Source organism: Gossypium hirsutum, chromosome D01 (genome assembly GCF_007990345.1).
Source record: "Gossypium hirsutum isolate 1008001.06 chromosome D01, Gossypium_hirsutum_v2.1, whole genome shotgun sequence".
In the NCBI taxonomy this organism is placed as follows: domain Eukaryota; kingdom Viridiplantae; phylum Streptophyta; class Magnoliopsida; order Malvales; family Malvaceae; genus Gossypium; species Gossypium hirsutum.
The window spans coordinates 52,095,065-52,116,540 of record NC_053437.1 but is presented as its reverse complement, the minus strand read 5'-3'; the positions used below and the strand labels follow the sequence as shown (position 1 = coordinate 52,116,540).

At 35.3% G+C, this 21,476-nt stretch overlaps 2 non-coding genes across 2 annotated transcripts; both read right to left on the bottom strand.

The window, feature by feature from the left end:
- Positions 1-8,769: 8,769 nt before the first annotated feature.
- On the bottom strand, positions 8,770-8,876 carry LOC121214296 (small nucleolar RNA R71). Its single transcript, XR_005909880.1, has one exon. It is a non-coding gene; the product is annotated as a small nucleolar RNA R71 (small nucleolar RNA).
- A 10,592-nt stretch (positions 8,877-19,468) lies between these two features.
- Positions 19,469-19,575, bottom strand: LOC121214144 (small nucleolar RNA R71). Its single transcript, XR_005909731.1, has one exon. It is a non-coding gene; the product is annotated as a small nucleolar RNA R71 (small nucleolar RNA).
- Between the last annotated feature and the right edge of the window lie 1,901 nt (positions 19,576-21,476).

Sequence of the window (21,476 nt, the reverse complement as noted above, 5' to 3'; positions counted from 1 at the left end):
TGAACCAACTCAGTCCAACACAAGGGTGTTCGAAACCTCCTTCCATACAAGGCTTCAAAAGGTACCGTCTATTTGAGGGTACATAACATTCCTAGCTTCTTGTAAACTTTAAAACACAATTTCACATCATTTATTTCCAATACTTGTATCACTCTCTCTGATTGGCAGTATTGAATTGAAGTTTCAAACTCAAAGCTTCTTGCAAACTCTACCAAGACCTTCATGTGAATTAATGATCTCGATCTAAAATAATGGAAATTGGAATGCCATACAACCTTTCTATTTCAATAATTTAAATCTTTGTAAGCCTTTACAAAGAATAGCTTATACAAATAGCTAAGAAATGTGAAATCTTGGTAAGGTGGTCTAAAATTACCCAAATAACATCCTTCGTGGACGTATTTAATGGCAAACTTGACAAAAAATCCATTGTGATCATTTTCCACTTTCGTTTTGGAATCTTGAGTGGCTGAAGAAGTCTTGAAGGATACTGATTCTCTCCTTTGATTTTCTGGAAAATTATACACTCCGCCACAAAGTCTGTAATAGCTCACTTCAAACCAGTCCACCAATATAGTTCATTAAGTTCACGAAACATATTTTTGCTTCCTTGGTGCATTGCATATAGACTATTGTGTGATTCCTTAAGAATAACATTTTGAAGTTCCTCATCTCTAGGTACACAAAATCTTCCATGAAAATAGAGTACTCTTTTCTCTTTTAGTATGAAGTCCTCTCGCACTCCTTGCTATACTTGGCGAACCCTCTTCACCAACTCTTCAACTGAGGCTTGTCTTTCTTTGATCCGTTGTGTTAACGTTGGTCTCACTTAGAATTCTAGAAGTAGTCCTCCATCACTTGTTACACTTAGCTGCATGAACAGAGCTCACAGCTCATTCACAAACTGCCTGCTTAGCGGATTAGCTACCACATTTTTCTTGCCAAAGTGATACTTTATCACACAATTGTAGTCCTTCGACAGCTCTATTCATCTCATTTGTCGTAGATTCAGTTCCTTCTAGGTGAGCAAGTACTTGAGACATTTGTGGTCTATGTAGATGGTACACTTCTCACAATACAAGTAGTGCCACTAAATCTTGACTGCACACACCACCGCAGCAAACTCTAAACCATGGGTTGGGTAGTTACACTTATGAACCTTCAGTTGTCTGGAACCATAAGTTATCACCATTCCTTCCTGCATCAACATGCATCCCAGCCCCATGTCCGAGACATCACTGTAAACCACAAACTCCTTCCTTGGTTCTGGTTGAATCAACATAGGTGCTTTAGTGAGGATCTCCCTAAGCTTGTCAAAGCTAAGTTGCCTTTATTCTGACCATATGAACTCCTCTTTCTTCTCGAGCAACTTTTCTAAGGGTGATGTGATACTTGCGAACCCTTAAAGAAACTTGCGATAATACCCTGCTATCCCTAAAAAGCTTCACACTTCAGTTACACTTCTTGGTGATCTCCATTCTACAACAACTTCATTTTTTTGGGTCTACGCAAACCCCTTTTGCTGAAACTCACACTTATCGAACTTTAAAAACAATTACTTCTATCGCAAAATTTGCAATATAGTTTGCAGATGAGTGTCGTGCTCTTCCTCTGTTCGCAAATATACCAGGAGATCATCAATAAACATCACCAAACAACGATCCAAATTATCATAGAACACTTGATTCATTAGGTCCATGAAAGCAGTAGGTGCGTTTGTCAACCCAAAGGGCATCACCAAAAACTCATAGTGCCCATAACTTTGTTTTGATTGTTGTCTTCAACACATCAGATTCCTTTATCTTGAGTTGATAGTAACCAGATCGTAGATCGACCTCTAAAATAATTGTGATACCTCGTAGCTGGTCAAACAAATTATCAATTCCTGACAACAGATACTTATTTTTTACAGTCAATTTATTCAACTACCTGTAATCGATGCATATCTTCATGCTACCAACCTTTTTCTCGGAAAACAACATTGGCAAACCTCAAGGCGGTATATTTGGTCGAATGAAGACTTTATCAAGTAGCTCTTGAAGTTGTATCTTGTGACACTCCAAAACAGAGCCTAAGAGTTTTAGGGGTATTTTAGGAATTTTAGCCTTAGAGTGTTCGAAATTTTGTGACATGACATACTGGTAATTTTTTCAATTATGATTTTTAGAAAATTAAATCAATTTTTGAAAATAATTTTTAAATACCTTTAATTTTGAAAATAGGAGTGATTTGTAAAAGAGTCAAAATTGGGAGTTTTTATGAAGCAATTTAACCAGATTTTAAAATCCAAGCTAAATAACCTCTCTTCACCAAGTTATTTCACGTTGTGTTTGTCGTCCATTGATTCTCTTTTGCTATTTCAATCAATTTTGAACTCCAATTCCTAATTCTCTTTGATTTCTATCACCCTTGAACCTTAATACCTCTATAAAAGACCAAGAACAACACCTAAAAATACCATAGTTCCTCCATTGTCAAGTTTTCAGGTTTTTCGGGTTTTCGATCAAACGCATAGATTTTCTTTATCTAAGGTAATGATTCAATTCCTTATGAGTTTTTAATGTTATCTAGTGTTTAAAACTAAGCTTTTAGACGTTAAAATGCATGTTCTTGATAAAAGCTAAAAATCAGGTCATTAATGGTGAATCTTGGGTTTGTGGGTAAAAACTTGATTTTAAAGTATTTTTCAACTTTTTTTAACATGATTAGAATCTTTATAAATTTATGTTGAATTTTCGTTAAGAAATTCTTGAGTTTTAATGAATTTTCATTGTAATGGCCAAAACTTGTCGAAAAATTTCGATAACTTAAAACACATAGTTTTATGAAGTTTAAAGGTTGGGAATAAGTCGTAGATGAATATGTAGATGAACATAATTTATTTCGTGTAAAAATATTAAGTGTAGACTGAGATATTCGAATATAAAATTTTCTATATTGAAAGTTTCGGTTAAAAGGTAAGGTAGCTTAGGGTTATGTTTGTGATTTTTTTAATGAAGTTGATGACTGATTGTTGAATGTGTGTTCGTGTGGTTTGTCTTGTTGAAGCATCAGAGTTAGTAGGACCTTCAACGAGTAGAGATAAAGGCAAAGAAAAGCTTGTCTAAGTTTTTGGTTTTCGGCTAAAGCATCTATTTTGGTGAGTGTTTTGGGATCGCTACTTGTAGATGATTCATTGTGTAATTGGGAATATAGAGGTAGCCTAAACCCCTACTCTAAATTTCGAGTGTAAGTGTTCTCACACCTATGATTAAATGTGAAATATATTTGCTTGTGTGTTTGTGAAATTTATGAGATGCTATGATATATGCTATAAGCTTGTAATGACCATTGTGAAAGTGAATATGAGGGTATGTTTTTCATGCCATGTGACAGTAAATAAGCGGATATGTTATCATGCCATATATTGTGCTACTAATGTGAAAATGCAGTGAATATGTACGAAAAATTGGTAAGTAAATACGTAATAATAATGTGGATATTTGGGCCTTGTGACCTTATGACCTTATGAGATCATTGGATATAAATGGCATGCCATAGAATTGTGAGTACTCACCTCTTTTTGTGATATATGTGGAGCGTTGGGGCCCAGAGACATTTTCAGAGAGATAAGGCAAGTGAGCTAAACTCCATTCATATGTATATATGGTGTGTTGGAAAGTGTTAGTTATATGCTTCACTTATGTGACATGTTCGACTCTTTGAGTCATTATGGTGTTATGGAGATCTGCGTATCCGATGTGTGGTGATAGAGTCCACTTTATGTTTCATAATATCAAGAGCCAAATTATCATAAAAAGTGACTGAATGTGATTAAATGTTATTGATATATGCTGAAATATATGCTTAAGTATTCATGTGATTAATATGTAAATATTCATGAAAGATGATTAAATGTGTAAACTATGACATATGAGTAGAAGATATTATGATTATGTTGCATGTCTACCTTGTTGATGCATAATGACTTGTTTACGTAGTGGTTATTCTGAGCATTCACTGAGCTTGTTAAGCTCACCCACTCCTTTTTTAACCATTGCAGATAAGTAGTTTAATGTGAGTGGTGTGGTTTTCAAGGGAGTGATCCAAGCTGATTATTTAGCTTCTATTAGGAGGTGTTATATGGTTATTTATGTTTGGGGAATAAAGGCAATATGATAGGCCAATATGGTAGATTTTATATCGGTTATGCTAAGTCAATTTTTGGGTTGGTTGCATACTATTTATGTTTGAAAGTTTGTGGACTTGAACATGATATTGGGACTGCTATTTTAGATATTTTGATGTTTCTTTAACTAGGTGAATGAAGGATGTTATTTAAGATTAAGTTTGAATGGTTTGATTGTTGATGTATGTTGAGATTTTATAGTCTGGACCAGAGGTATCGATATTTGGTTTTAAAAAATGATACCTTTGTAACTTCGAAAGTGCAGGGAGTCAGAATATAGAATTGGCATCGATACTCGGGGTAAATTTATCGATACCTTGCAAAAGGTACCAATATTTTTCGATGTTTTGGAATTTTTGTGAGAAACATAATACAAGTCTGGTATCGATTTTTCATGTGCTATCGATACCACTTAAATAAAATATCGATACCACTCCTTTAGTATCGATACCTATGTATCAATTTTGGGAAATTTTGTTGAATGGACCTTATGCATGTTTAATTATTATTTTAAGACTATTTGATGTACGGTTAGCATGTAACATTGATAACTCACAAGTATAATTGACTTAAAACCTATACGAATACTAAAATGGAAGACTTTTCGTTTAGAATGAACTTTTACTTGTTGTATATGACATGAGACGGTGTTGTGGCATCCTGTATTCAGGCTTGGTCACCAGGCCGGGTATAGGGTGTTACATATCTTCAATTCCTTAAGCTCTTTGGGCGCCATGCGATACTGTGTGATAGATACTGGAGAACTACCAGGATATAGTTTAATGGAGAACTCTACTTCACAGTCTAGAGGTAACCTAGGTAATTCATCATGAAAGTCTATCACAGTTCGCATCTTGTGAACCCCTTTCGCTTTATCCTGCGAAACCATCACCAATGTGAGATAGGCTTTGTAGCCTTTTCCTGGCATCTTTTTTGCTTTCATCGCTGAGACCACATTAGACATAAACCAAGCTCGCTCACCAACCAACACAACTTCTTTGCCTTCGCTACTTCGCAGAGTGACCCTTTTCAGCTCAAACTCGATCTTGGTTTTATGCTCAGTCAACCAATCCATTCCTAAAATCACGTCAAACCCATACAATGGCAAGTCCATCATGTTCACAAAAAAAAACTTGACCTTGAATCATTAGTAGACACCTACGATACAGTCTATTGACCAACATATTGTCTCCAAATGAACTAGTGACAGTTAGACCCTTATCTGTGGTTTCAACTAGAGTTCCTAATTCACTAGCTAATTCCCTCAAAACATACAAGTGTGTGGAATCAGATTCAATCAGGGAAAATAAAGGAATAGTTCGCAGAATGAAGGTACCTGTAATGACATCGGTGGCCCTTTATTATGGGGTTCTCTCACATTATAGACTCGTGTGAGGCCTTCTGTCTCATCTTTGGTCATAATAGCGTGAGCTAAAGTCCATTGCCTAACTCGCCTTATTTCACCTTCACTGTCTCTTCCTCGTCCGTGAACCCCTGTTTGCACTTGAGTAGGGGTCTCACTTTATATTTGTGGTCTTTCTTACCTATCTACGCAATCTTTAACCTGTTCCTTGGATCTGTACTTGAAACAACCCTCAATTATCTTACGACATTCTCCAAGTTTTCTTCGGTCACAATGCTCGTAAAATGCCAGCTTATAGTCTTGTGCGAACCCTCCTTTCCATCTCGAGTGTTGTTCCTTTATCACAGACGATTTGTCCAGAAGCTTTGCTTAACATTCCTGCTAGAATTTTGGGAGTCGCGATCCCTCTTGGAAACTCGCCCAGACACTTGCTTCCCAGCTCCAGCTTCAGTTCGCGGAGCCTTAATCTCCTCAATAACTTTGGGTTTTACGACTAACTTGTCGAATTTCGTAATATTGTGATAGGTAAAATTTGCTATCACAATGTAGACCAAATTGAAACCTCCAATAATGATCCTTCTCTTGCGAGACCATCTCTACTGTGTATTGGCTCAATCGTACAAATTCTACCTCGTACTTAGCCACAGATAGCTCACCTTGCATAAGGTTGATGAATTCACGCTTACAAGCTTTCAAATATTGCTCACCTATGAATTTATTCTTGAAAGTTCCTAAGAAAAACTCTTATGTCAACTGATTCCTAGCAGTTCCTTACTTCAAGGTATTCCAACAATGATGGGTTTCATCAATAAGTAAGGACATAGTGCATCCTAGCTTCTCATCATTAGAACACGCCATTTGCTCAAGGATTTTCTCAACACCCTCAACCTAATACTTAGCTTTTGTAGGACCAAATCCTCTAACACCATTAAAATCTTTACCACCAAGAGTTCATAGACGCTTTAGTGGTAAATCCATGGTTCGCGGGTGCAATGTTGGCACAAGCAGCTAATAAATCTTGAAACGAGTTATATTTTATGCCTTTGAACCTAGTTAATTGCCTGTACTTAAGTATATCTAGTTTCAGTTTAGGACATTTCATTAGTACTTTTAGCATTGCACTAGAACTTGGGTTGCATTTAAATATTAGTTGCTTTTAATTGCTCATGGAAGGGTTGTGTTTTTTGGTATTGGCAGGTGCAGGATGAGGAACAAGAAATAAAGAAGTGAAATTTTGTAAGGGCAAAAGGGTGGTTAGAGATCCTTAGGCAAATTAGAAGGTTGTGGCTGAATAAAGACTGGAAAAGGAAAGACGCAGGCAACCTCTTTCAGCCACCTTAGGACATTGCGCAATGGAAACACAAAAATATATTTTCTTTTTCATGGCCTTTTAATTAAATTCCCTTTTAACATATTGAATTTTAATTAATTTTATAATTAATTTTGATAAATTTTGATTTATTTTTGACAGATTCGCACAAAGGGTGAAAATTAGCTAGACAACCACTGATAGAAGCACAAAATCGGGGAGCGATTTTTGAAGCATTGAGGCGAACTAACTTTTCAGCCTATGATGGTCAAACCCTTGCCGATTTCCCAACCACCATTTATAGCAGCATTCAAGTGCTTGTATAAGCCTTGGTTTAGCAAGAATAAGTGGAGAAGGAGGAGCAGAGCAAACTAGTCAGACTTCGGAGAAACACGGGATTTGATTCTAGTTTCCTATCCTTTAACTTTTATTTTTGTTGTTATGAGCATGTCTATGAATTTTTGTTATGTTGATATTCTTAATTCAATTAACATGGCTTAAATTTAGCTCATTTTACGTTGATTGCATTTCGTCCATTTAAGTTATTAAAATTATGTTTGTGTTGTTATAGGTCTTGGCGAATTGTTTGATTAAGTAAAACCATGATTATGTTATTCTTGCATTACAATTCTGAGGTAACTAATGAATTAATTATTAATCGTGTTGAAATTTTAATTCATTAACAAAATACTTAATCAGTGCATGTTTAATCTTCTAAGGTAGCTGAGGGTTAAATGAGCGACAGTATTAAACGGTACATTAGCCTTGCATAACTTGCAAGATTATTGTGATGAAACTGTTTCAATGTCGATATATATTGTTAACTCACTTAATCTTTTACTTGCTTATTTAAATTGATTAATTGTTTGAATTGGCATAGTGATATGTTCAAGAGATTAGTTACTTTAGTAAGTCTGTATGTGCTATAGTTAACAAATTACCAAGTTGTCGTGAATTTATTCTTAAGAACATGAACATTGTTTTAGGAATATTAAGTTAAGAAATGTAATTAATCTAATACAATTATGTATCTTAATTAAAATCGTCTTTTGAAATCGTGCATTGGAATTTTTATTTTATTTTACTTAGTTAAATTTAGTTCACTTACTCAAAATTAAAATATTTTTAATCACCAGAGTGTTTGAATTTCATTTCATAAATAATTTTCTTACACAGTCCCCATGGGTACGATAACTCAATATTTACTTGTCACTTTATTACTTGTGACTGTGTACACTTGCACATTTGCATCGTTCCAAGTTTTTGGTGTCATTTCTAGGGACTGTTCTAAAAGTCATTATTTGTGAATATGTGAATTTTGCATTTTGGTTTATTTTTTTGTTCAATTTGAACTTAGTTAATTTTTTCTTGTTTCAGGTGTTTATGAGTATTGATTGAATTATCGATTTACTCCCCGTAGACCCTAAGATTGAAAAAACTTTTCAACAATAAAGGAGACAAGCAGTTTAGAGAAGGACTGAAGAGATGAACTACGAAAATCTGAATCAAGGAAATAGAGCAAACCCTACTCAAAATCCTAACCTTATTGCTAATGATAAGGATAGAGCTCTAAGACAGTATGACATGCTAGTGTTTCATGATCTTAATCTGAATATTAAGAGACCCAAAATTGAGGCACAACAATTCAAGCTGAAGCTGGTTATGTTCTAAATGTTTCAGAAAATGGGTCAATTCAGTGGAATGTTTACCGAAGATCATCACCTTCACTTAAGACTGTTTATAGAGGTGAACGATTCTTTTAAGCTAGCTGGAGTACCCAAAGCTACACTATGATTAAAGTTATTCCCATATTCACTAAGGGACAGAGCTCGAGCCTGGTTGAATTCATTGCCACCACATTCCATTACCACATGACAAGAGTTAGTAGAAACAGTCCTCATGAAGTATTTCCTGCCTAGCAAGAATGCTAAGTTGAGGAATGAGATCGATACTTTCCAACAAATGGATGATGAGTCCTTTTATGAGTCATGGGAAAGGTACAAAGAATTATTACGAAAGCACCCTTGTCATTGAATCATGTATTACGTCCAACTTGAGACATTCTATAATGGTCACAAAGCTCACACAAGAATGTTAGTGGGCGCTTCTACTAATGGTGCTCTCCTTTATAAGTTTTATAACGAGGCTTATGAAATCATTGATAGGATTGCCAATAACAATTATCAATGTCTAACCAATCGAGCAGCATCAGGAAGACGAGTCACTAGAGTACATGAAGTGGACGCTCTTCAAAAATTTTGTAGCACAGCCACCCAATCAATTTGAAACTATAGCCTGTGTTTATTGTGGGGAAGGACATTCATTCGAAGAATGTCCATCAAACCCAAATTCTGTGTATTGCATGGGTAAGCAGAACAAGAACCGGGGAAGGTAAGGACTGCAATCTAATTTATACAACCCATCAAACCACCCTAATTTCTCTTGGAGTAACCAAGGGGTTGGACCTAGTAACACTTATGCCCAACCTAAACCGACCCAGACACCTATTTTTACCCAACAAGTTTAGAAGCAACCTTAAGCTGAATCATCCAATGGCTTAGAACACTTGTTGAAGGCATACATAGCCAAAAATGATGCCTTGATCCAAAGCCAAGCAGCCACATTGAAAAACTTGGAGAACCAAATGGGCCAGCTTGTGACTAAACTTAGGAACCAGCCACAAGGTGCTTTGCCTAGTGATACAGAGAATCCAAGAAATCTGGGAAAGAGCATTGTAAAGCATTGACATTGAGGAACGAAAAGACGTTAGAGCCCAACACTGTCGAAGTTGAAGAAGAGCCAGGTGATGCTTAAGACTCAGTGTAAGTTTAATTGAATGTTGAAATTCCAGCTTCACCGGAACCAAAATCTGCAAAATCCGATAAGGTAACTTTTGAACCAGTTAATTCTGATAAACTAACAACTTCGTTAGATGCAGAATTGCCACAGAAATTGAATCAACCAGTTCCAGTAAAGAATCCTCCACCACCCTACCCTCAAAGACTTCAGAAGCAGAAGCAGGAAGTCTAGTTCAAGAAATTTCTGAACATGCTCAAACAAGTTCATATCAACATTCTGTTGGTAGAAGCACTTGAAAAAATATTGAATTACATGAAATTCATGAAGGATATCCTGTCCAAGAAACGAAGACTAGGAGAATTTGAGACGATAACCCTAATGAAGGAATGCAGTACATATCTTCAAGAAATACTACCCTCAAACTTGAAAGAACCTGGATATTTTACCATACCTTGCAACATTGGAGCAACGTATTGTGGTAAGGCACTATGAGATTTGGGTGCGAGCATCAATTTGATGCCCATGTCTATATTTAGGAAGTTGGGGATAGGTGAAATTAAACCTGCTACAGTTACACTTCAATTAGTAGATCGATCTTTAGCACATCTAGAAGGAAAAATTGAGGATGTATTGGTACGTGTAGAGAAAATTTTTTCCCTGCTGGATTTGTTATTCTAGACTTTGAAGTAGATAAAAAGGTGACAATCATCCTAGGAAGGCCTTTCCTAGCAACTGGAAAGACCCTTGTTGATGTGTAGAATGGCAAACTTACTATGCATGTTCAAGACGACCAAGTAACATTTAATGTTTTTAATTCTATGCAATTTCCTGATGCATTGGATGATTATTCGGTAATATCCGAATTAGAGGAATTCATCATGGAAAAGGAACTCAAATATGTTGAGGACCCGTTGGAGCGAATTTTGACATCAGAGCCTCCAAGTGATGAAGAGGAGCCACCTAAATTAGAACTGAAGGTACTTCCCTCACATTTAAATTGTGTTTATTTAGGTAACGCTTCTACTTTGCCTGTGATTGTTTCATCAAAGTTAACTGAAGAGCAAGGAGAGAAACTCATCCTAGTATTAAAATAATTCAATAAGGCTATCAGAGGGACTATAGCCGATATTCATGGCATTAGTTTGTCTGTATGCATCCACAAGATCATCTTCGAAAATGGCAAGAAAGGGATGACTGGTGGACAACGAAGACTGAACCCCATCATGAAGGATATAGTAAAGAAAGAAATCATTAAGTGGTTAGATGCTGGTATAATTTATCCCATCTTAAACAGTTTATGGGTAAGTCCAATCCAGTGTGTGCTAAAGAAAGGAGGTATTACGATCATTTAGAAAGAGAATAATGAATTAATAATGACTATAATAGTTACAGGATGGAGAATTTGTATTGATAGACTCGTGGGTCGAATGTTGGATAGACTAGGAAAAACCACTTTCCTTTTTTGTTCTTGGATCAAATGCTGGATAGACTCGTAGGTCGAGACTATTACTATTTTTTTGATGGGTACACAGGGTATAATCAGATCAGAGTAACACCGAAGAATCAACACAAAACAACCTTCAAATGCCTATACGGTACATTTTCATTTAGACGCATGCCATTTGGTTTATGTAATGCACCTACTACATTTCAAAGATGTCTGATGTCAATTCTTACTAGCATGGTTGAGAAGTACTTGGAAGTCTTTATGGAAGATTTTTCAGTATTCGGAGATACATATGATGATTGCCTAGCCAATCTAGCCAAGGTACAAAGGCGATGCGAAGAAACAAACCTCGTACTTAATTGAGGAAAGTGTCATTTCATGGTACGAAAAGGTATTGTTCTAAGGCATCGGATAACGAGACATGGGATCGAGGTAGATCAATCAAAGGTAAATGTTATTGAGAAACTCCCACCTCCAACATCTAAGAAGGCTATTAAGAGCTTTTTTGGCCACACTAGTTTCTATCAAAGATTTATCAAGGACTTCTCCAAAATTGCTAAACCCTTATGCAAATTATTAGAGAAGGACATGATGTTCAAATTTGATGATGAGTGCTCAAAAGCTTTCAATGATTAGAATATTTGATTAGTTTTGGAACCCATTATCATCACACTTCGCGATAAGAGCTGTGATGGGCCAGCGAAGTCATCTCATCTACTATGCAAGTTGGACTCTGACGAGAGCTCAGCTGAATTATACGGTAACAAAGAAAGAATTACTTGCTATTGTGTTTGCTTTTTGACAAGTTTTGATCTTATCTTGCAGGTACCAAAGTGACAGTGTATACGGATCATTCGGCAATTAAGTATTTACTTGCGAACAAAGATGCTAAGCCGAGATTGATTCGATGGGTACTTCTATTCTAAGAATTCGATCTAGAAATTTAAGATTGAAAAGGGGTGAAAAATCAAGTAGCAGATCGCTTATCTAGATTGGAGCAGCAAGAAGGAAATTCTCCACTTATACCCATTTAGGAGACATTTTCAGATGAGCACATACTTAAGGTAAACCATGTCCATTATACACCTTGGTTTGCCAATCTTGCTAACTATTTGGGTTGTGGTTTGATGCCTCCTGATAAGTCATATCAACAAAATAAAAAGTTTCTTCACGATGTGAAGTACTATTTCTGGAAAGAACCACACTTATCAGAAAGTGTGCAGATCAAATGATCAGGAGAAGCATGGAAGAAGATGAAGTACATAAGATTTTCTATCATTGTTACACAGCTCCGAGTAGGGGACACTTCGAAGGTACATGTACTGCAGCCAAAGTATTGCAAGTCAGATTCTTTTGGCCAGCGCTATTCAAAGATGCGTATGCTTGCGTAAAGAGTTGTGATCGATGCTAGAGGGTTGGAAACATTACCAACAGAAATGAGATGCCCCGAACAAACATCATTGAGGTAGAATTATTCGATGTTTGGGGTATTCATTTTCTCGGTCTTCCCTTCCGTCTTTCGGTCACAAGTACATATTGGTAGCAGCAGACTACATGTCTAAGTGGGTTGAGGCCAAGGCATATTCGACAAACGATGCCAAGGTTGTGATGAAGTTTTTGCAGAAGCATGTGTTCACAAGGTTTGGAACCCCAAGAGCTATCATCAGTGATGAAGGATCCCATTTTGTGAACAAATGGTTGAAATGAATACTCGACAAACATGGAGTGAAGCACTAGGTTGCAACAGCTTACCATCCATAGACGAATAGGTAAGTTGAACTGGCGAACATAGAGATAAAATGCATACTCGAGAAGGTAGTTTGTCTAAACCGACGAAATTGGTCCAAAAGACTGGACGATGCTTTATGGGCTTATAGAATAGCATACAAGACACCTTTAAGGATGTCACCCTATAGGTTCATTTTAGGGAAAGCCTGTCATCTGCCCTTGGAGTTAGAACATAGAGCTTACCAGGCTCTCCAACAACTTAACTTGGATCTTAAGCTTGCTAAAGAGAAATGGATGCTTCAACTCGACAAGTTAAAAGAGTTCTAAATGTTCTCATAGGAGAATGTCAAGCTATTCAAGGAAAAACTTAAAAGATGGCATGATAAGCACATTCGAGTTCGAGAATTTGAAGCAAGTCAGCAAGTCTTGTTATTCAATTCCAGATTAAGGTAAGTTAAAATCACATTGGTCCGGTCCATTTACAATTCATCAAGTTTTTCCATATGAAGTTGTCAAACTTTAAGGTAAGGGAGGTAATTTTCGAGTCAATGTTCAGCACTTAAAACATTGTTGGAGGGATAAAATTGAGCAGGATAAAATCTCGTTCATTTTATCAGATATTTATTTTTTATCATTCTTTTTTTTCAATAAATGAGGTAGGGTATATTTTCGGGATTAGTGTGTTTAAATAAATTTTGTCTAGGAGATTAGAACTGAAGCGGGACCGCTTGTGACCCCTCCAATCTTTCCTAGGAATTGATTTAAATATAATCTTCCGAGATATTATTTCCTAAATGGAAAAAATAAATTTTTAGTTTTTCAAATAAAAGGGTTGATTTTGATCTAAGTTTTAATTGCAACTCAATTTTCAAATTTTCTTTAAGTCTAGGTACTTAATTGAATTCATTGTAAAATTTGGTTGCTCTTGTCGTAAATATTAATATTAGCTATCTCTTTTTGTAAATATTTTTAAAAGGTAGCTAAAATAAAAGTTTTTAATTTAATTTTTAATAAATAAGATGTAGTTATATTTATTATAACATATATTAATTATTATCAACTTTATATAGAATTAGGATTAATTTAAATTTGATCATATTTTAATTAATAGTTTTATTTCAATAAATTAATAGAAAATAATATTTTAATATGCATCACATTAATTATTAATTGTTATTAATTTTGTGAGGAATTAGGGTTTAGAATATTTTAATTATTAATTTGTTCTGAGAATTCTAATTGAACTCCAACCCTCTTCACTATAAATTCCATCAACCTTCTCCATCATTCACATCACCTAACCAACCACACCAACACCCACCATCGGCACACCAGCAACCCCAACGCACACCAATTGCTGCTTTCAACTCTAGCCTCCACAAGCCAACAGCCTAGCAGTCTGCTCCTTGTCGCTGCACCTACCCGCACGCCCAGCTCCAAAGCAACTCCCGCACCAGCTTGCGCCCCCAGGTAGCTCGCAAATCCTTGCTCGACGCAACTACTGTAGCTAGCTCACACTAGGCTCCACACATTGCTGCTGCCTTCATCGCACCAAGCCGCACCTAGTGTACCACTGCTCCCTTGTTTGCCACTGTTGCCCTTGCCTCTACCCCGTGCACCCCTTGTCAAATTTAGACAACACTTCCACCATATTTAACCGATAACAATTCCAACCATCCCTCAACTAAAATATTTTTCTTCTAATTTTATTTATCGAGTTTTTAATTTTTGTACAAATGTGGTAAGAAAGTTTTCTCCTAAATTTTAATTTGTTTTAATTATTTAACTTTCAATTTATTTTGAATTGTTAATATTTTATACTAATTGAATTTTTGAGAAAATATTTGTTTCCATCTTATATTCAGGTTAATCATGCCTCGCAAGAGAACTCGTGCCTCTGTCCAAATTGAAGAATCACAAAAAAAAATTTCATTGTGAAGAAGCCAAAGAGAGATACGATAGCATTTTCAAGAATCAAGAAATGCACCCAGAAAAAGGCTTTACACTAAAATAAAGCAACTATATTGATTTCATGGCGCGTATTCGACAAATTGCTGAAGCCCTCAATTGAGAATTGTTTTGTGAAAAATGACCTAGTGCAGATGAAGAGTTAGTTCGTGAATTTTATGCGAATTTGACCTCAAACGAATTAATGAAAGTTTTTGTCCTAGAAATCAAGGTACCAATAAGCTCAAACGCTATTAATGAATTCTTTGAATTACCTGATTTTGAAGACGAGGAATATTCTTTTTTGATGAGAAATATCGAGGCTAATAAATTGCAAGAAATTCTCAAGGAACCTACAGTTTTAGGTTCTAAGTGGACGGTGTCAAAGCATGCAACTGATACTTGCCGTAGAGAATATTTGACACCAATAGTGAAGAAGACAGGTTGAAGATAGCAAGGATCCCAAAGAAGAAGAAGATCCCACAGAGATTGAACCAATGCAGTCAGCTGAAATCCCTGATAAGGCAGAACCAATGGAACCTATAACCGAGCCTGACATGGCAACCTCAACATTCAGAACTCAATCACCTCACCTAGATCTTCGAGATGAGCTGTCAAACCTGATGGACATAATGCAACATATGCAATGGCAACAACAAGCTTACTTGAGATATTAAAAAATACGGGATGACTCAATGAAAAACGCTTTTACGAAAATATTCAATGACCAGTTTGTTTTTGTGCCTGAGTTTCCAGATTTTATATTTGAACCATGGCGTCCAGTATCGAAGAGGGAACGAAGCGATTCATGCAAAAACAAAAACGATGGAGCAAAAGATGAGTCGAATTCTGAAGGATCTGTAAATAAATAAAAAGGGGGATCTTGACTTTATTTTATTTCCTTTCCTAGGTTATTTAATGTTTTAGGATTAGGTTCTATTAGGAATTTTTTTCACATAATAAAATAAGAGGTGGAAATCTTAAATAAAAATGAACAAGTTGCAAAGTAAGAAGTGTGACAATAGATATATACATGTCTAGGATTGGATCTAGAAAGAGCTTGGTACTTAAGCAATCAAATAGACTGACCACCTCTTTTCTAGAATCCTACCTGATGTATAGTATCTATTCACTTCTAAATATGAGGACATTGTTCCTCTTAAGCAGGTCGACCAAAAAATTGAAATTATTTCCTCTTAAAATAAATTTTTCTTTTAATTATGGTTAGGTTATATTTTGTTCAAAAATTTGAAATTTTGTTAAGTATGCTAAACTTTAGTATAAATAAAGCTCTATTATTTCAATAATTGTTATTTTTGCTAAATTATGACATAAATGTATTCTTAATAAAGTATGTAAACTATACCATAAAATTTTTAGTTTCTTAGGAAAGCTAAGCATGCATGAAAGTTTAAGTCTTTAGACTTGACTTAGTAATTTCTTGAGGCGAAATCCTAGGAAGCATGAAATATTGAAGACTCGGTACTATTTAGAATATTCTTTGAAAATAAGTTTGGGGAGTTGAAAAGAAGTATCAAATGCTCAAAAAAGCAGAATGCTTGTGAAAAAAAAAAGAAAAGAAAAAAAGAAGAAAGAGCATATGTACTCAAAAGAAATAGATGTACAAAAGAGCATGTAAAAGCAAAATGAGTTGGTGTATTGAAGGTAATTATTCTGAAGGTCCCATACAAGTTGAGTCTCGAGTAATTTAGCCTAAATTTATCTATCTCTTACCTAGCCCTAGCCTAGCTACGTTACAACCTATTTTAAAGACCTATTGATTCAAGTTTCTGTGCTACCTACATTAGTGAAGAGAAATTGCTATGTTCAACATATGAAGGCATAAACTAAACTTAATGATTACAGCTTAACCTTAAATAAGGGAATAAAGTCGAATTGGTAGGGGTTTAACATGTCTTTATTGAGAAAGTATTTAGTCTATTTTTGCTATCATAATTATTGAGATTAATTTGAATGATATGTATACTTAAGTAGCATAAGTATCAAAATTTTTGTTCTTGAGCATAAGTATGCTAAATTCATATTTTGAAAAGAATGTTTTCTGAAGGGATTTTTCAAAGGTGTTTCCAATAAATTCTTTTTAAATTGTGCATTACTCGGGACAAGTAATGAATTAAGTTTGAGGGTGTGGAAACACAAAAATATATATCTTTTTCATGCCCTTATTAACTCAAATTCATGAAGGTTCGGTGTAATTCTTGTCGAAAAATATAATATAATTATAAAATAATTAAATTGTACTTAAATTATTAACATATTTAATTTTAGTTAATTTTATAAATAAATTTGATAAATCTTGATTTATTTTCAACAGATTAGCACAAAGGGTGAAAATTGGCTCGGTAGACATTGCTAGAAACACAAAATCAGGGAGCGATTTTTGAAGCATCGAGGCCAATTAATTTTTTAGCCTAAAATGGTCCAAATTATGAATATTAATTCATAATATAATTAATTTTAATTTTAATCCAATTTATTTTAGGTTAAATAATTATTATTAATTAAATTATGAAATGAGACCCAATTGTGCTGAACCGAGAAGACCGATCCAATTGAGCAAAAGGGCTGCCCAAAACCGTCCAACATGCTGACCCAATCAACTCAAATTAGTTGATTATTTGAATTGTAAACCATCCCTTGAAGTTTCCTTCAAAATGCATTCAAACCCCTCCACTTATCAAGCTTTTGTAGATTTTCCCCTTGCTAAATTTAGCAAGTTTGAAACATTCAAACTTGCCACATGTGTGGCTAGCCAAGGGAGCATATGGCTGTTGATTTTTTTCTATTTTTAGCAGCCAATACAACCTATAAATACCCCCCATTTTCTACTCATTCCACACACCTCTTACACCTTTCATTCTTCACTCCTCTCTCATTTTCTCTCTTCCAAATCTTCCTTTATTTACAATTTTTCCCTTCCATTCCGTTGTCGATTTCCCCTTGGGAAAAAGCCGTTCAACCACCATTGGTAGCATCATTCAAGTTCTTGTAGAAGCCTCGGTTTAAATAAGAAAGTAAAAGATTACTTGTTGCGATTGTGTACACTTGCACATTTCCATCGTTCCACGCAGCTAGAGTGTGGATTGGACAAGCAAATGTTGTCTTCCCGACATTCTTCCATTAGTTATAATTTGTTCCTTTGTAAATTATAGTGATGAAAACAATGTTTGAGTTTAATATTATTTTCTAGCCTATAAGTTCAATCTCATAGGTTTGAGATTCCTTTGATGAAACTTTAACTGTCTGTAATGGTTGCAGTATAAATCTGAGTTATTTTACTATTTCATTCAATTATTTTATTCTTTACAATGTATGTCAGCAATCCTTAAACATAGTCGACTGTGTAGCATACCCTTATACTAATTTAATTCTGAACAGGTTGGACTAGTTGGACTGTGGTTGAATGATATGAGCAAGTACTCGACAGATACTTGTAGTAGATTCTAAATATAGAGCAGCGATCATACAAAAGGTAATAGTGCAGGGTACCATATTAAATGTCTATAGACACAGGAAATGTAACTTAAGGCTTTTGCTCTTGAAAGAGGAAGGCCACTTAAGAACTCTTCTGAATAGTAGGTTAAGTATGATTTTGCTGAGGCATTGTTGACAGGAAAGTAGATTCTTAGTAATCCCGCTCTACATTGCGTAACCCTTATATTTTTTGAAGTAGCTTTTCCATAGAATTTTTAGTCATTTATTTATTTGTTCCATATTATACATATAGTTATTCTCATAATTGCATTTACATTTTCAAATATTCATTAGTTCAACATATTGCAGACATCATTATTTCTATTAATTGCCACTACATACTTACCATAGTCTTACCAAAGCATTAATTCATTTCATAACTTGACCACTTTAGTGCCTCAATCCGATCCTCGGGGGAATGGTACTCACTCATCACTTTGTTACTTGATCAGATGTGTATACTTGCACAATTCACATATCATATTCACATGAGACAAGTTTTTGGCGCAGTTGCTGAGGATTGTCAATTTGGTGTAATTTGGTTTCGTTATTTTAATTAATTTCATTAGTTTAATTTAATTTCTACTGGTTTGCCACTAGTTAATGAGAAGAGGCATTCCTGCTAACCAAGAATATCCTTTTAACCCAGAGATTGACAGAACCTTACGCAGAAGGCGAAAAGAACTACGAAAAATGTCTAGGAACGGGAATGAACCTGGTCTCAATGATAATCCGAATGGTCAAGATCCAAATCCTCCTATTCAAAAGGTGATACAAGGTATAAATGATAACTTGAATGGTCCGGGTGTTAATATGCATGTCTGTGGGGTGAAAAATGATCGAGATAGACCAATCTGAGAGAATGTTATGACAAGTTTGGATGATTTGAACCCAGGGATAGTCAAACCACAAATACAAGCTTAGCAGTTTGAACTGTAACTGATAATGTTTTAGATGTTACAAACAGTAAAACAGTTTGGTGGACTGCTTACTAAAGATCTAAGATTGCATTTGTGACTTTTTCTAGAGGTTTGTAACTCGTTCAGGAAACAGGGTGTTCCTGAAAATGCCCTGAGGCTTCAACTATTTCCATATTCTTTGAGGGACTGAGCCAGAGCCTAGCTGAATGCTTTACCGTCATAAATAATGGCATCATGGAATGATCTATGCTAGAGGTTTTTGCTATGGTATAATCCTTTAAATATGAATGCTAAGCTTAGAAACGACATTACATCTTTTTGACAATTGGAGGATGAAATGCTACATGAAGCTTGGGAGCAATTTAAGGATTTAATTTGGAAATCTCCGATGCATGGATTTCAACACTAGACTCAAATGAAAATTTTCTATAATGGGTTGAATGCAGATACGAGAATGGTAGTTAATACATCTGACAATGGTATATTGTTAGATAAGTCTTACAACGAAGCATATAAGATTTTGGAAAAGATTGCCCACAATGACTATCAGTACCCTACCACAAATGTTGAGACGTACAAGAGAACTGCTAATACCATTGAGCTCAATACAATTATTTTGTTGACAGCGCAAGTATCTTCTGTAGCTAAAATGGTTAAAACAATGAAATATCCAACTGCAGTCTAAGAGGTGAAATCAATCGAGCTGTCATGTGTTTATTGTGACAAAGATCATGTGTTTGATAAATGCCCATCAAACCCAGCATTGGTATACTACATGGGTAATTTCACTCAAAATAATAACCCTTATTCAAACACTTACAATCCGAGGTGGAAGTAGCATCCAAATTTTAGTTGGATTAATCAAGGTGCGAGAAGTTCACATAATGTTGTAAGACAAAATATCCACAACACACCACCCGATTATAATCATCCTATGCCGAAGCAAAATGCTCAACAAGGATAGGTATCATCTTCTAATTCTATTGAATCTTTGTTGAAGGCGTATATGGCAAAAAATGATGCTATGATTCAAAGTCAGGTTGCGTCCCTATGAGCTCCTGAGAATCAAGTGGGGTAAATACCAAATGTTTTAAATTCGAGACCATAAGGAGCTTTGCCAAGTGATACTGATAATTTGATATCACAAGGGAAAAAGCATTGCAAAGCAATCACTCTTAGAAGTGGAACTCATTTGAATGATATTGTTCAAGATGCCACGACAGAAAAGAACGACTCAAGACTCGATCATGAAAATATCTCAAAATTAACTGAAAAGTATACAACATCTTAAGAGTATAAGCAGAAAAATGTTATGGCAAAATTAGATCATGTTGCCAACAAAAATGCCATATCAAAAAAATATCAGCAACCTGAAGGATGACCACCTCTACCTTTTCCTCAACGATTTCATAATTCTAAGCAGGATGTTTAGTTCAAAAGATTTTTAGAGGTCTTGAAGCAACTCCATATCAACAGACCACTGGTAGAAGCTTTAGAGAAAATTCCCAACTATGTGAAATTTATGAAAGATATATTGTCAAAGAAGCGCAGATTGGAGAATTTGATACTGTTTCTCTCATTGAAGGGTGTACAACAATGTTGATGAATAAATTACCTCCAATGTTGAAGGACCTAAGGAGTTTCACTATCACATGTTTAATTGGATATCATTATGTTGGTAAGGTGTTATGTGATTTAGGAGCAAGTATAAATCTAATGTCTCTGTCTATTTTCAAGAAGCTGGGAATTGGGAAGGCCAGACCCACAACGGTCATGTTAAAACTAGTTGATTGATCCTATACACATCCGGAAGGTAAATTTGAAGACGTAATGGTAAGGGTAGATAAATTTATCTTTCCTGGGGATTTCCCTATTTTAGAATCTGAAGCTGACCATGATGTGCCAATTATTCTTGGAAGACTCTTTCTTACTACTGGTAGGACTTCAATTGATTTGGAGAAAGGTGAATTAACCATGAGGATGGATGATCAGCAGATCACATTAAATATATTTAATGCGCTAAAATGTGCTGATGAGAATGAAGAATGTCATACCATTGACTATATAGAAATAGTAGTGGAGAAAGAATTCACAAGATTTCGCTACAGCAATTTTGATAGTGATGAAAATTCATTTGAGTGGAGACCCTTGTGCACTTTGCTGGAGCAAAATAGACCTTATAATTTTGACGAACAATGCTGGGTAGCTCATGTATATCCACATGGAGCTATTGATGTCAAGGACATGAAAACTAGTGAGACAAACAGTCCATTGATCTTCGAGATGTTTAACTTCAACAT